General features: G+C 44.2%; 1 protein-coding gene across 2 annotated transcripts in view; it reads left to right on the plus strand.

Moving 5' to 3' along the window:
- The first annotated feature begins 2,682 nt into the window (after positions 1–2,682).
- Positions 2,683–17,180, plus strand: part of Kiaa1210 (KIAA1210 ortholog) — a 78,709-nt gene continuing 64,211 nt past the window's right edge. The window contains exon 1 of one of the 2 annotated variants that reach the window (XM_042269177.2): positions 2,683–2,861. The gene's annotated coding sequence lies outside the window, so the exon portion shown is untranslated. The remainder of the gene's footprint in view (positions 2,862–17,180) is intronic. The other variant, XM_076562745.1, reaches the window with a different exon arrangement.

Consider the following 17,180-nt stretch of genomic DNA (forward strand, 5'->3'; position numbering starts at 1 on the left):
TTCCTTACACAGTTACATTCCACATCCCCTAAGTTACAAAGACAGGGTACCAAATTCTGTCCTGCACCCTCAGTGAACTGCGCTGTCAGATCATCCAACAGTGTTCCAGAGGCAAGGTGTTGCCTATTTTGCCTGAGGAAGAGTGGAGGCTCTGCCCCCAGCCTGGCCATGAAACAGCTTGAACCAGGCAATTTTCCCCTGCCCCTGTGAAGGAAGTGGATTTAGAAAGGCCTATCCCAGTGATTACTCAATAGTAATAGTAATCCCTATACATGTGTGCACAGGAAAAATCTTGACCTTGAGACCTACTTAGGCTCAGTGTGCCGGACTCTGCTGACTCCCCATGGGAGACCTTGATTTGGGGGATGTGGGGATGTGGGATGGCTTGGGAGGGAGGGCTGGAGGGTGGGAGGAGGGAGGGGGGAATCTGTGTGTGGTATGTAGAGTGAGTAGAAAATTTCTTAATAAAGAAAAATGAAAAGAAAAAAAAAAGAAAAATCTCGACCTTGATTTCTGGGTCACTTTAAAAAAGTAGAAGTACATCTATCTGTGTTTGCTTCTCCCTCTAGACAATTCATAACTAAAAACATTGCACACCTGTGTATTGCAAATGCCAAGTCAGGGTCACATCTTTATAGATCTGCAATTGGGAAAAATGCCTACTGGATGTTCCAGGGAGTGGGTTGATAAGCAATATCCTCGAATCCATGTAATGGGCATATTGTGTATATCACTCAATCTTTGCTAGAGACTTTTATCTCACAGGAGAGAAAGATTTTACAAGATAAAGCAAATATTGGTGGGGGTAGGGCTTAGTGTCCTGTTATGTAGCTCAGGTGAGCTTTGAACTCACCACGTAGCTCAGGTTGGCTTACAACTCATGATCCTTCTGCTTCAGCTCACCCCCAGTGACTAATCAAACCTTTAATGTTTTGGTTTGTGGCCTCAGAATGGTTTAGGGAGTAAATGGCTTTCTTTTTTTTTTTTCTTCCTTTTATTTTATTTTACAATACCATTCAGTTCTACATATCAGCCACGGGTTCCCCTGTTATCCTCCCCCCACCCCCTCCCCTTCCCCCCAGCCCACCCCCCATTCCCACCTCCTCCAGGGCAAAGCCTCCCCCGAGGACTGCAATCAACCTGGTAGATTCAGTCCAGGCAGGTCCAGTCCTCTCCTCCCAGACTGAGCCAAGCGTCCCTGCATAAGCTCCAGGTTTCAAACAGCCAACTCATGCAATGAACACAGGACTCGGTCCCACTGCCTAGTTGCCTCCCAAACAGATCAAGCCAATCAACTGTCTCACCTATTCAGAAGGCCTGATCCAGCTGGGGGCCCCTCAGCCTTTGGCTCATAGTTCATGTGTTTCCATTCGTTTGGCTATTTTTTTTCAATAATTGAGTAAAACCGAAATTTATTATAAGCCACAGTCGTCCTAGGGACCTCCATGCTATATATATAGCCTCTATGGTTCTATGGGTTGTGGTCTGATTGTTCTTTATTTTATATCTAGAATCCACCAATGAGTGAGTACATACCATTACTGTCTTTCTGGGTTTGGGTTACCTCACTCAGGATGATTTTTTCTAGTTCCATCCATTTGCCTGCAAATTTCATGCTTTCATTGTTTTTCTCTGCTGAGTAGTACTCCATTGTGTATATGTACCACATTTTTTTCATCCATTCTTCCGTTGATTGTACCACATTTTTTTTATCCATTCTTCCGTTGATGGGCATCTAGGTTGTTTCCAGGTTCTGGCTATTACAAATAGTGCTGCTATGAACATAGCTGAGCATGTATCTTTATGGTATGAATCAGCATTCCTTGGGTATATGCCCAAGAGTGGGATGGCTGGGTCTTGAGGTAGTTCGAGTCCTAATTTTCTGAGAAACCGCCATACTGATTTCCACAGTGGTTGTACAAGTTTACATTCCCACCAACAGTGGAGGAGTGTTCCCTTTGCTCCACATCCTCTCCAACATTGACTGTCATTGGTGTTTTTGATCGTAGCCATTCTGACAGGTGTAAGGTGGTATCTCAGAGTCGTTTTGATTTGCATTTCTCTGATGATTAAGGATGTTGAGCATTTCTTTAAATGTCTTTCAGCCAGTAAATGGCTTTCTTTACAATCGAGTAAGAATAGTTTAGAATTCAGGGGTTCTCAACCTGCTTTTTGTTGCTACTTCAGAACTGTATTTTTGCTACTGTTCTGAATCATGATGTAAATATGTGGTATGCAGGGGATGGTCTTGGGTGACCCCTGTGAAAGGACAGTTCAACCCTAAGGGTCTCAAGCCCCATGTTGAGAAGCGTGCTTTAGTCGGTTCAGAAACAGCGGAATTCCTTTTCTGTCTCTGACTTTTCCCCCCACTGCTTCCCGCTCCCAGGTTACAGTCTCAAATTCCAGAAATCAGCTCCTTTTACATTTCCTTCCCAAAGCCCTTGAGCATCTTTCCCTGCCCTGGTACGTTTCTACTCCTCTCTCTTGAGAGTTTTTTTTTTTTTTTTTTTTTTTACCTAATCATCCCTTGAATTCCTTAGCCTCTCGAAAGAGCACCTGGTAGTCTGCACTGAGGATGCTGAGAAAAAGTGAGTGTTCACAATTCCTAACCCTGTAAGAAACTAGTCCAACCCTTTCTGGATCTGGTTCAGGAGACAGTTCTTGTAGCTAGTCCTTGCATCCGCCCACAAGTTGGGAGCTTGAATGTGGGAGCTCGGAGCGGAAAGGTGCCCCCACGAGGCAGCTGCCAAGGTTGTGTCCACAGCGCGGCCTCCTAGGCACTTCAAAGGCAAGCTGCATAAAGAACTAGCGGCTGGCTGAGAAGCTCCACGCTGGCAATGAAGGTTGCCTGAAGACTTAACGTAAGTGGGTGAAGGCAGCGGATTTGGTCCCACTAGACAACAGAGTGGGTTGTGGCAGAGCCCTGAAAGGCAGGGTAGGGGGCATCACCTGCTCTAGAAGGATGCTTGCAGCAAAGAGGAGAAGTGAGAAGTGACCCCGGGAGGAGATAAGGGGGTGTGAGTGGTGCCCCCACTTGGGAGTCGAACTTGTAGCGTCTCTCCCGCATGTGGTGTGTACACATAGGCGGAGCACTGCACCACTGAGAGAGCTCGCATAGGTGTGCGAGTGCCTGTTTGTGGGGAAAGCACAGCAGTGCAAGCTTGGCCCCACTTTCAAGACTTGCCAGTCTGGGTGCGAAGCAGAGACACTTGAATTCCTAGAGAAGCAACCTGGAGTTTCTGACGCCTCCAGGCTTCTCCATGTTTGGGCTTTTTCTCCTTCCTGCCATAGTTTCAATTTGGCTCACCCAAGTCACTCCGAGAGAGTGATTAGCGAAAGCTGGAGTTTCCCACAGACCACTGCAGTACTTGATAAATTTACTTCTTGACTTGATAAAGGCAAGAAGGAGGGAGGTACTGCAGGGGAAACGCTGCAGAGCTGCAGAGGATGTGGAAGCACTGGTGACTTGTGCTATTCCCTAGGTCCTGAGGTACTTCATGGCAGTTTGGCTTCACCAGTACTTGTAAAAAGTGACTCAAAAATTGAAGAAGAGGGACCTGTACATGAAGGGTGTCTGTAGGACACATAGGCTATGGAGAGAGACTTAGAAAAAAAGTACAGGCCATACCTTGCATATGTCAAAAAAAAAAAAAAAACAAAAAACAAAAACAAAAAACAAAAACAACCTTGCCAGGATTTACTAAATGCACCCCAATAAGCCTGGATTAAAATCCTAAAGCTATATTTATTACCTGACAAAACCACTCATGAACGTTCGTAGTGACAATCCCACTAAATAGTGTTTTGCAATTACACCGTTGCTGTGTTGTTCTGACACCAGGAAAGGGCCACACTGCCTGAAAGTAAACAGATGTTGAGATGTAAGGGAGACCTTGGCATCAAGAGAGGTGAAAAGAGGCTGGGCGGTGGTGGTGGTGGTGGTGGTGGTGGTGGTGGCGGCGGCGGCGGCGGCGGCGGCGGCGGCAGAGGTGGCGCATGCCTTTAATCCCAGCACTCGGGAGGCAGAGCCAGGCGGATCTCTGTGAGTTCGAGGCCAGCCTGGTCTACAGAGTGAGATCCAGGAAAGGCGCAAAGCTACACAGAGAAACCCTGTCTCGAGAGAAAAAAAAAAAAAAAAGACAGAGGTGAAAAGAACCAGGAGACAGGGATATAAGGAGAAGGGAAAATTTGGATTCAAGGAAATCACCTTGCATTTTTTTAAGCTGTCACAATTTTCTAAATCTATTCTAAGCTGTATTTTCAAAATGTATTCCATGTAGTTCCTCGATGAAGGAATTTTTACTCCATGGAGCATTTTCTCAAAATAGTAAATCCTTTTTGAGATGTAGGCTCTGTAACTCAGGCTAGCCTCAAACTTAGATTCTTCTTGCCTCTCTCTGCCTTTTAAGCACTGGAATTACAGGTGCATGCACCACCACATCCGGCTTTCAGCATATTCTTGATATATGTGCCCAGTGTTGTTTTTGAATTTGTGTGCATATTTTAAGCATGGCCAACAGGGAGAGTATAACCAAGATAGAGGTAGTCATGTGCTTAATTATTGAGTATGTTGGTATACAAGGTCATTTGCCATTCACTGGCGAAACTGTTCATTTACCTAGCTCTCTTCAGCTGTTACAAGTAGTCAGACTTAGAAACCCAGCTTACTCATTTCAGCTATGGAACGGCCGATCTGCAGGTCCAAAGTGGCCTTCCACGGCATTTGGAATAGCACTTCATCTGGGGTGGATGGTGAGGTGGTTTGGGCTAAAACCCACTTCCTGCTTTTTTCTCAATGTCACTTCCTATTCCCCTGGTGGTGAGAAGACATGGAGCATTTACAAAATTAGAAGATCTGTATTAAACTTCATTAGGGTTCTATTAGGGAAACAGTTTTCTTGGGGTAAGGTACTGATCATGGGGGAAACCTGAAACACACTATAGTGTGAAGTTAACCTTTTGGCCACACGTATTGATACCCTGTGGGCCTAGTCTCTGGGAACCCTGCTGATCTCTGTATAAAGTGTCCTTGGCAACTGTTTTAAAGGAATATCTTCAGATCTCTCCCCTCATTGCTGTGCCCTCTCTATGGCCTTGGGCAGATGCTGTGGAAGTTTACAGGGCTTTTTCTATGTGACTCACTATAACATCAGATGACAGAGAAGTTGAGAATGAATGGTTAATGCTTAGACAAAAAGGGTGATGATGGTCTTGCTGGTGGGAGATGATGTCACCACGCCCAAATGAGCAATAAGCTGGTCCTCTCTGGGACTCAGAGCCAGGTCTTATTAGATTCTTCTTTTAAACCCCTAGGGGTTTGTTTTCCATGGCAGGATCTGTTGCAGCCTGATGTATTTGGGATGGAAAAGGAGACTCTGTGGCCTCAGATGGATAAATCTAGGCTTGAGCTGAAGGAGCAGCTTATTTTACAAGTAAGTCAGGGACTGTAGCTCTGTGGACAGAATACTTGCCTCGAAGGTACAGAGCCCTGGTTTTGATCCCCAACATTGCATAACTGTGGCACGGTGTTGCACGCCTGTTATCCCAGCACTTGGGAGGTAGAGGCAGGAAGATCAGAGAAGTTCAAGGCCAGCCTCTGCTACAGAAAGTTTGAGGCCCATTTGTCATACATGAGACCCTATCCACCCCTTCCCAAAATGAGAAAGGAAAGACAAAAAAAGGAAAGATAGGGGAAACAAAGATAATATGCTTGAGCAGGGTCTGTATAAACAGATGACAGACTCCCTGCCAGGGCCTGAAATGTGCAGGAGACCCAGTACACAGCAACGGTATGCACTATAGCCAGCTTTGTACTGATGTCTCCAAGTGAAACATTTCCTTTTCCTTCTCAGAGCCAAGCAAGCACAGTATCTGTTGAGGGAGGTGGATTGAATCAAGCTATGCTATAGGAGCTAGCTTCTTAGGGGGCCCTCCTCCCAGGAAATAGTAGTTTGCAGGAGCCGAGGTACTCAACAGTGGCTCAGAAGGATCTAATGAAAGGAAGACAGGCACTTAGAGGTGAACAAGGCGAGGGCTCAAGTTTTTCTCTCTGAGCTTTTACTTGGGTTCAGGAGAGGAAGACCAGGAGGGAAAACTTGCTACTGGAATATTCGTGATTCCCCAGCAGCTTTGGGGCACTTCCCATGGCATAGCCATTTAATATTCGCTCCCCACAAGGGTTTTCCTAGAATCACCATTTGGCTGTATCACTAGGATTGCATACCTTTAAAATATCCCAACAGGCCTTGCAAATGAAATCTACTAAACAAGCTAACAAATAACTCCCACCCCTGAACTTGGACTTAGGTCTGTCTCCTCTCTGTCTCACAAATGCACTGGAGATTCTATCTCTAGATATATACATTTATTACATGAGTTGGAGGTGTTTGAGATATTTAGCCAGTAGTGGAAATAGGTATGTTGGAGCCACTCAGATTCCAACAGATGTTGACTCCCTTCCAAGAACCTCACTGGAACTTTGCTCTAATCAAATGAGTTGCTGGGTTTTGATTGTTTCAGTTTTGAACTGGTTATTGTAGGTATAGCTTTTGCTCCAGATAACTAGTTATTAAGTTGTATTATTATTTTTGTGGCTATAAAATGACACCAGGTAAGCAGAGAGTTATCAACATGTCTGTAACCATCCTATTGGAAGAAGGAAGAAAATAGCTCCAGTTTTGCCTATGTGACACCATGTTGTAGATGGGAGATGAAGGAGACATGGAAGAGTTTTGACCATGATTAGACTCTGTTAAGGGTAGGACAGCTGACTCCACAGGTGGGAAAATGTTCCGTTTTTCATGCAGTCAATGACAAGATTAGGATTCTGCATACCACAGGATAGAGAAAGGATCAACTTATCAACAAGTAGAACAGAAGGATGTATCAAGGACACTATGACACTCAGAGGGGCTGCTGCAAAGGTCCATTCAGCCTAAGGCAAAATAGTGTGCTATAGTGAACTTGCTTTTGGCAACTCCAGATTCTCCTGTGATAGACCGTTCCTGTCCTGAGCACAGTTTCCACTCCAGATATTCTGGGTCTGTGTCTTACCCATCTCTCTGGGTTTTTCTTCTGCAAGCCTCTGGAAGGAAGCCAAGGCTGTGGATTTCCTCTTGGCTAATTCCTTGCCATTCTGTGGCTCAGAATGCTCTTGGATATACTGACATGTGCCGGTAAGCCTTGGGGCATTTATGGAATAACCCTCAACAATGTGTGTTGGTAGGATCTGTGTGCTTACTGGTGGTCATTGGGAGGAACTAGTCAGAGTGATGAGACACTCATATCATGCTAGTCAGTTTCTCCTCAGTAAGAACAGAATTAAGGAAGGCGAGACGGATGGCTCTGCAGTCCTGATTGTGGAATATCTATTATCAGTCATGCACTGGTAACGCTCCCCTACCAGGTGCAAACCTTCATTGGTACCCCTGGGAGCAATGTGGATTGCTACTTGAAGTCAGACCACAAATAATTGACTTTTTCTGAGATCCAGTTGCTAATATTCAGAGTCCTGTGCATGTCCCGATAGTGGCCCACAGTCTTGGATCCATTTCCCTATGCCATCTGCAACCAGTTCTCCTGAACCTGAAGACTGGCTGTATGCCAGTTGCATCCAGGGAACAATAGTGGTAGCGAAGTCTGCCTCCATATGAGTTCTCAATTGAGAAAGGCAAGTTTAGGTCATTAGAAAGTATTAGAAATGTGAAGCTGTGATTTCTCAGCCAGGAAGCTCAGACCCTGCTTCTCCTCTTCAATGTAATTCAGAGTATGTCCGATGGTCATTAGTGATCCTCACAGCACTCTGATTCCCCGACCCCCCTTCTTCTCTGCTTCTAAGAATTTAATTTATTTGGTGCTGGAGAGATGGTTCCACAGTAAAGAACACTAGCTGCTCTTCTAGAGGACCCAAGTTCAATTCCCAGTGCCCACATGGTGGCTCACAACTGTCTGTAACTTCAATCTCAGAGGATCCCACACCTCTTCCTGTCTCTGCTGGCTCCAGGCATGGATGCAATACACAGACATATACACAGGCAAAATTCACACACGCACAAACCTAAATACATAAATATGAAAATAATTTATTTTATTTTTAATTAAAATATAATTACATCATTTCCCCACCCTTTACTCCCTCCAACTCCTTCCAGGTCACTGGTATTCTTTCTCAAATCCATAGCCTCTTTTCTTTAGCTCTCTCTCTCTCTCTCTCTCTCTCTCTCTCTCTCTCTCTCTCTCTCTCTCTCTCTGTATTTATATAAAATAAACACAGAACTGTAACCTGCTGAGTCAATTTAGTGTTGCTTGTATGTTTTGGTTTGAGGGCTGACCACTTGGTACTGAATAACCAATTAGGGGCCTCATCCTCTCTCAGCATTCTTTAATTGCCTGTAGCAATTCACCTAGGGGTGGGACCCCATGAGATTTTCCCCATCCACGTCTACATGTCATCTGGTGGTGTCCTTGCCCAGATCTTCATAGGCAGACATACTGTCATGCCTGGAAGACAAAGTCTCACTGCAGACTACCCGGTCCTCTGGCTCTTCAAGTTGTTCTGTCCCTACAGATCTTCTGTGGTGTTTCTGAAGCATAGGTGTGGGGATTATGTTGTAGATGGATCAACTTGGGCTCGACACCCCCACGGTCACTTGCTCTCTGCACTTTGACCAATGGAGCTTTCTGCAATGGTCCTATCTGATGCAAAGCAAGGCTTGATGAGTGCTGAGAGCTAATCAATAAATTTCTCTTGCTTCCCCCACCCCCGGCCAAGCTATTTTTTAATTCATTTATTCATTCACTTGTTTACTTATTGTGCTGAAGATGGAACTTGGGACCTTGTGCATGCTAGGAAATCCCCATGTCACTGAGACAAACCCCTGCTTTCCCCTAGTTTTAAAGAAATGATGTTAAAACTCCATTTCCCAGGCAAGTAAGACGCAGTGGGCACTGCATTTTGCTAACTGACATTTACTCTGTGGTGTGGGCCCATCAGGTTTTCTGTTCTCCAGAACAATGCGAGGATTATTGGGTGTTAATGGAGTGGCAGGCACATGGGGATGGGATAAATGCTGTCCCTTGGGTAATTTCTTGACCTTTGATTATTTACAACATAGTTAAAAATATTTGCTTTGTAAAATCCACTTAGGAGGGAACATTTTGGAAGCATTTGGAGATTTCTCTGAGGGCACAGTTGATGGGTTTCACTGGAGTGAGTAGACAATTTCTTAATAAAGAAAAATGAAATAAAAAAGAATTACAACCCACAAAAAAGGAAAGAAACATTCCAGGGAGCCATCCATTTGTTAGACCAAGGTTCTGTGTCCTTTGGAAAAGTCGTATTTCAGCAAGAACGTAAATTTCAGCCTGTTATACAGGAATGCATGTATTTGTAAACTTTTTTAAATTTTTTATTTGTTTTCCAACAGAATTGGCAAATGAATAATTGTATATGTTTATGTTATACAGAATGATGTAGCTTGTGTGGGTGTGTGAGTGCACACACACGTTTTGGTGTGTAAGTCTGTGTGTGTACCTGCAAGGCCAAAGAAAGCCCACTGTCCTGGTTTCATCACTGTCTTATCTTATTCCCGGAAGACAGGGTCTCTCTCTGAACCTGGAGCTAGGCTGGGTGGCCAGTAAACCTCAATGATCTTATCTCCATCCTCCACAACACTGGGGTTATAGATATTCATGGACACACCTTGCAGTTTTTTTTCTTACACCTGGGTGCTAGAGATCTGAACTCAGCAGATTCTTATGCTTGCACAGAAGTGCACTTACCACTGAGCCATCCGTACAGTCCTCAAGCATGATGTCTTAATGTATTGTACACACTGTGGTGTGATTAACGGGTTTATTGCATTCCATAATTCTCTTCTCGAACTAATTTCCTTTCAGTCCTTTGAAATTACATTTTCTGCTGAGCTAACCACCATACTAGGAGTTGGTTCACCGATTTCTCAAGTAACCTAATTCTTTGTCATTTGTTACTTCCAGAAATTAGTAACCAAAGTGTAGTGGATAATAGCACTGGCATTTCTCAGTCAGTTCTCTACACTTTCATATCTTCTTAGTTTTGCTTTACAAGCCAATCTATCTCTTATATGTCCTTCACCAATCTCCTAGTTATGGTTCATGGTGATCCAATTTGAAGAGCTAGGCATCCTACTTATGCCTTCTTGGCATAGTCGCCATAGTTTAGCTGCTTGCAACTTGAAGTTTTTATGATTTCTTCAGTAGCTAGTAAAGCCATTCATTCAACACAAGTAAGTGCACTTCATAATCCACCAGACAAATGTGTCAACAAGCTGGCTTACTTTCCGAACATCAGGTTAACTTGGTAAATAAAAAGGTTTGCCATTTGATTGCTTCCCAGAGCTAGAGCTTCCCAAACTTGCAAGTGAGGTGGAGGGCAATTTTGCTCCCTCCGGAACATTTGGCAAAGCCCTGAGATATTTTTTGGTTGACAAAAAATTGGGAGGAAGGTATGATACTGACATCTAGTGGGTACACACCAGACATGCCACTAAATATCCATGGGCTCTTTCCTTCCAAATGTACTGCTAGTGAAAAATACTGTCTTTAATCTCTTACCAAGGCATAGGTCTGGAGGACTAACCTAATGAGAAAGACTAACATTAAGAGTGTTCCGATCACGCTTGTCCAATAGAAGCTTCCAGTGATGGACATGATCTCTACCTGTGCTGTTTAATGTAACAGCCATAAACACGTATGGCTATTGAGCAAGACTTGCACCAGTACAACTAAGGAACTGAATATTTAATCTTATTTAATTCAGTTTAATTTGAATAGAAGATGCCACATGTTAGTGTGTTAGTGTCTTCTGTATGGTTAGTGTCTTCTGTATGGAACTCTGCTTCATTACCTTTAAATTTTTAAATTTTAATATTTATTTCTTTTTCAAAAATTGACAAAACGTGTTTGCTTTTAGTGTACCTATTTACAGATAATTAAGAAACAAAAGGAATTTGTGAATCATTTACTTCCAAATATCAATAAAAACTAGAATTTAAATTTCTCTCCATTAAAGTGACAAATTAATCTTAAGAGTTTTGAAGAAGGGATTATATAACATGGGGTTGCACTATGTATGAAGTCTGTTCAGATAGCATAGTGTATATCCCATCAAAACATTCTTTCTGCGTTGTGTTGAGTATTGCAATATCATTAATTATTTTTCATATTTTTATTTATTCTTTAAAATTTTTGTACAATATATTTTGATCATATTATTTCTACTCTTCCAACAACCCTTCCCAGATTGTCCCCCACCTCCTACCCATCCAACTTCATGTTCTTTCTCTCTTAAAAAAACACAGAAAATAGACAAAGAAGAAGAAACACGGGGTATGATCTGTGTTGTCTAACTATTCGTGAGTGCGGGCCTGAGTGCACTTGCTGTACCCAGTGTCACTCCATCCGGGAAAACTGACTCTCCATCCCAATAGCTATCAACTGCCAGTAGGGCCGCCTCAGCGAGGGGTGGGACTTCATGCCTTCTTCCCCTCTTCCCTGTTGAGATTTGGTCTGGCTTGAGCTTGTCCAGGTCTTGCGCATGCTCTCACAGCCTCTGTGAGTTCATACGCGCGTCCGTCCTGTTGTGTCTGGAAACCACAGTGTCCTGGGAGTCATTCATCACCTTTTACTCTTACAGTCTTTTCATACTGTTTTCCACACAGATCCCTGAGCCTTGAGTGGGAGGGGTGTGATATTGACGTAAATTTTTATTTTATGTATGTGGTTTCTGCCTACATATGTATCTGTAGCTCACGTGTGGGTCTGGTGCCTGTGGAGGTGAGAAGATGCCAAATTCTCCGACCTTACATGATAAGCCCTCTGATATGGATGCGGGGAATCAAATCTGGGTCATGTGTAAGAGCAGTAAGTGTTGTTAACCACGAAGTTGTCTCTCCACCCACCATGGAGCTCTGCTTTATGGGCATAGTCCAGTAGAACATTAGATTACGTCCACAATACCACTTCATAGCTTTATGGCCTTGGGTCTGCCACTTAAGCCATTTGAGTATCAGTTCCCCCATCTCTAAAACAGGAATTCGTCAAGGGACCCACTGTTGAGGCTTGTGAGTACCAGATGAAATGACGTATGAGATGACCATGTGTAGTACAATGTCCAGTGCAGAGAGCTGTTGTACGTAATTGACAGAGATCTGTAATAACGTTTAGCAGTTGGTATTATGTAAATGAAAGGCTTAAGAGCAAAATCTCCCCTGAGGTATCATTTAAATGCTACTTTAGAAGCAGAGATCTGGCTTTTGGGCCTCACAACAACTCTAGAGGTCTTTAGAGCTTGGTTGGTGCCTCTCTTTGTGGGAATAATGAACACTGATACTCACAGAAAGGCCATTTTCCCAGTGGTCCACCACTCAGAGTTGCAGGGAATCAGAAGTGCCTCGCAGAGGGCCAAACCCTCTTTAAGTTTCAGGCTTATGCTGGGAGTTTGTGCACAGCACTGCTGCCCTGTTTCCATGGGATTATCCTCAGTCTGGTCCTCAGCCCTCAATAAGAATGTCTGAACTGGGAAGGCGCGCTGGAGAGTAGCAGGAAGGCAGATGCTGCTCGCAGTGCTGGCCTGGCCAGTAGGGCATCAGGACAGCTCACACACCTGGTGTTGGGGCTAGGAGACTAGAGCACTGTGTGGACTGAAGGGATTCCAGGTTTCTAATGAAGAATTAAGACACCTGGCCCAAGGGAAGAAAAGAGGGCGTCTCACCGCAGTTCCTTAGCTAGGGAACCACCATGCTGTCAAAGGCCATAACTACCCAAGAGCTCAGCCACCTATCTGAACCAAGAGACATTCACTTACACATGTACCTACTTACACATACCAAAGTATTTTGGCTTCATGCAGAGGAAGGAGCTTGAGACTTCAGAGTCAGACTTGGGTTTGAGTTCACACAATGCTACACTTTATATGGCGGTGAGTGAATCCCTTGGCCTTTCGGGGCCTTACTTTCTTGTCTGTAAAGTGAGGTGATTCTTACCTAATAGAGTCATCACAATGTTTAGATCAGATACCATAGGTTACACTCCCCAGAGTTCCCTTGTCCCCTAATGTTGATGACCCATGAGCAATCACTAATGGATAAGTAATTCATGACCAGGCTCTGCTCCTTTGAGATAGGAAAAAAGAAATGCAAGTTTCTGCTACTGGCATGGGGCTTTTGTATAAAGAGAGTGGGGTGGCTGGCGATGTACTTCAGTTGATAGAGTGTGTATATGTCATGCATGGAGCCCTCGGTTTGATCTTACTGTATAAACTGGGCAAAACTGGGGCACACCTGTAATCCCGGCACTTGGGAGCTGAAGGCAGAAAGACCAAAAGTTCAAGGTCATCCTCAGCTACTTGATGAGTTTAAGGCCAGCCTGAGATACATGAAACCCTGTCAGAGAAGAAGGAGGAGACAGGGAAAGAGATCCCTTAGAAACAGACCAGGGTGAACTATACATCACAGAGCTTGGAAGTAGTTTCAAATGCTGCTTTTGAGGATCCTCAGAAGCCTTTTTGGGCTTTTAAAGTTCCCTCCAAGAGATTATCTCAACTCTGTACATCAAAGACAAGCTTTCTAGAAGAAAGTGGATTGCCCAGGATTCCACCATTGAAGCTTCAGCAATATCTGTGTTTTTGTGAATCACTTTTAGTGGCAGACAATGAGCCAAGGGCATAGGCTGGATCCTGTTAGCTTTGCCCTCACTGATTCAGAAGCTTTCAACTAACCCTTTGGTTACTAGGCGGCTTCTGGAGAGAGGGTGAAGAGCTGTAAGATGTCACATACCTTACTTTGGAAAACCAATGAATAGAAGGGAAGGAAAGAAAAGGGAAGGGAAGGGAGGGAAAGGAAGGGAGGGAAGGGAAGGGAGGGAAAGGGAGGGAGGGAAGGGGGGGAATGGAAAGGGAAGAAAGGGAGGGAGGGAAGGGAAGGGAAGGGGAGAGAGGGAAGGGTGGGAAAGGAAGGGATGGGAGAGGAGAGGAGAGAAGAGAAGAGGCATCATTTCTCCCATGAAGAGGGGAGTCTTTGAATGGGGAAGCAGAGTCAACATGTATGGACTGTCACTATATTGTCCCCATGCTGAGATCTTCCCATATGCAGAGATTCATCAAAGGATTTGTGATAGAAGGGCCCTTCTCTATTTTGACACTGTTCTGAGTTTTTCTTAGTACTTAGTAGGGATTCAAATGAGTGTTATTAAGTAAATGAGCTGTCACCATTAGCCTATGATATAGGTACTAAACGGCTCCATTTAACAATTTAGGCCCCAGTTCAGTGTTTTGCCCAAGATCATGATTCACAAAAGTGATTGACAAGAGGCAGGATTCAAACCTAGATTTTTTTCCAACTCCAGAGGTTTGCAAATGTGTTATACTTCCTCCCCCAAAGATCAATGTGTCTGATTTCTTTGTCTCTGAGAAACATCTTCTGAGAAGCTACTGGATCAGGGAAGCAAGAGCACGGCCCAAAGATGTGATTTTATAATTTCCACACCTTCGTTCACCTACTCTCGCCAGCTCCCAAACTCTTCTGCTAGACATGTTCTATCATGTCTATTTTATAGGCCAGGAAACTGAGGTGTACAGAGATTGTTTGACTTGTCAGAGTCTACATCAGTGATTCTCAACCTTTCTAATGCTGCAACCCTTTAATGCAGTCCTCATGTCGTGGTGACCTCCAACCATAAACTTGTTTTCTTTGCCACTTCATAACTGTAATTTTTGCTATTGCTATGACTAGTAAAGTAAATGTCTGACGGGCAGGATACGTTATATGCGACCCCAAAGGGGCTGTGATCCACAGTTTGAGAAACACTGGCCTCCATCAACTGGAGCTTCTGATCTCTAAAAAGCCTTCAACTCTGTTAGGGAGACTTTCAGCCGAGGCTCGGTGGGGGAAAAATCAGCAATAGGCTTTGTATTGTTTGAGCCGTTAACAATTTTTGAAAGTAGAAACATAAAGTAGTTTATTTGTCAGATTTGAACTCAAGTATGAACACTCCGTGCTGAATTATCTGTTACAAACGATAGATTTAAACAGCGGAACTCGGTTATTTGCTACAGCATGTAAGGGAGATGCTCCAAACGAGGGCTAGAAACACTAAGTAGCACAGGGAAGAGATAGGAGCATGGGAAAGTCTAGATATGGATAAGGAAAGAACAACGGTACCACAGAGTCATTGTTTTTCAGATGAAAATGACGTTACTGAAGACTGATTAAGTTGTGTTGTATTTGTATAGCCTTTGTTCCTTATTTCCCACAGTGTGGCCTTCATGGGCCAAAGAGCAGCTTTTTTTTTTTCAACAAGCTGAGGGGCATGGTGCTACTTCTGCATCCTTATTTGGATTTTGTTTTCCATAAACCTACCTGTCCTGGGAAAATGAAAAAATAAGTCAGAGGAAAACTCTGTGGAGACCCATGGGGGTGGTATGGAACGAGACTGTTACCCCAGGACTGTAGAGGTGGGGAAAGGGACCCGTGGGGTTCTCTGGCTAGATAGCCTAGCCTACCTGATCAGATCCAGGTCAGCAAGGGATTGTATTAGAAAACACTGGGGTGGTTCCTGAGGAAGAACGACATCTGTAGCTGTCCTCGGGCCACCATGTTACAGTGCACCCACACACCCCCGGATTAAAGAAAAAAACAAAATAAAGTCTCTTTAGAAGTAGAGGAAAGAGTTCGATGAATTTTTATCAAGTCTACAACTCTATACATTTCTAAATGGATAAAGTCACTTAAATTTCTAAACACCTGGAAAAAAGGAGTTGTGCCGCAGATATAGCAGGCCATCAGAAGGCCTCCTCTCTCACAGTCAGGCCTGGCTGCTCAACTCGGGCAGAGCTGCTAATGAGGCTGCAAGGTGGGACCTTGCTAAGAGGAACTGGGGACTTGGGAAGAGAGTCCCAGCAACTACAGAATCCAGGCTGCCTGGATGAAAATGAACCCCAACCTCCAAAGCTCGCTTGCCCTCTGAGCACTGGGAGGAGGGAACCGAGGCCCGGGTTTTGAAAAGACTTGATTTCTTTAAATGTCTTCCAACTAATTGATGGCAGGGTTCAGGTTTGTGTTCTTCCAAACGTCCTGGAGTTCTCCCTGCAGACTCAAGTCTTACACATATTTTTTAAAATAACATTCTGCTGGAGCTTAGAGGTGGCTCCCTGATTAACAATGCCTGCTGCTCTTCCAGAGGATCCTAGTTAGGTCTGAAGCATCCCCTGGTTGGGCAGCTTACAATAGCCTGTAACTCCATCTTCGGGAGATCAATGTCCTCTTCTAGCCCCCACTGGTAACTGCATACACATGGCACACACACACACACACACACACACACACACACACACACACACCTACAAATAAATCTTTTAAAAAATGCCACCCTTCTCCAAACCAAAAGCCATTTTCCTTTTTGGTCACAGTTATGTCTAAAGATCATTCAAATGATATTATCTTCACCTCTCTCGCCTTGTCACCTGTTTTCTTAGGACTTGTGACGTTTGCTGGTGATTTACAGGCTTCTCTTTGAACCCTGACTTTACACCACCTTCCTTATCTGCACTCATAGTTTGGAAAACTCAGTGGAGTTCTTCTGTATGAGCACATGCTACCACACACACATGATCGAATTTATTCCTCATGTGCTCCGTTCACTCTCAGTGGACCACACAGTAGTCTGGACTGGAGCAGGCCCATCATTCGAGTGTTGTTGCTGTGAACTATGAAGACAGTGGAGACTCTCCTTCCAGTGTGGCCTTTTTGTTACTCAGCCCCTAGTGACTAGGGATTCTTGAGCCTAAGACACACAGCAGTTTTCAGCTCTCCTGCTTCTCATGACCACTTTTCCTTGAGGGATTGTCTCCTAGTGGAAAGAGCTTTGCAAGTATCAGTGATTTCTTAGAGTGGCAGTCAGTCCTGTTTCTTTTCTTGCTTAGGAATGGTGTGAAGTAAATTAGTATGAAATGCTTGGCATGCAGACCCTTGGGTTGGCTGTTTTTGGGAGAAGAAAGAAACAAGAAACTCCTTTCTGCTCTTAGCTTTGGGCTTTTCCTTCCTTCCTTCCTCCCTCCCTCCCTCCCTCCCTCCCTCCCTCCCTCCCTTCCTCCATTCCATCCTTCATTCCATGTTTTGTTTTGTTTTTTAAACAGCATCTCACTA

This window comes from Peromyscus maniculatus, chromosome X (genome assembly GCF_049852395.1).
Source record: "Peromyscus maniculatus bairdii isolate BWxNUB_F1_BW_parent chromosome X, HU_Pman_BW_mat_3.1, whole genome shotgun sequence".
In the NCBI taxonomy this organism is placed as follows: domain Eukaryota; kingdom Metazoa; phylum Chordata; class Mammalia; order Rodentia; family Cricetidae; genus Peromyscus; species Peromyscus maniculatus.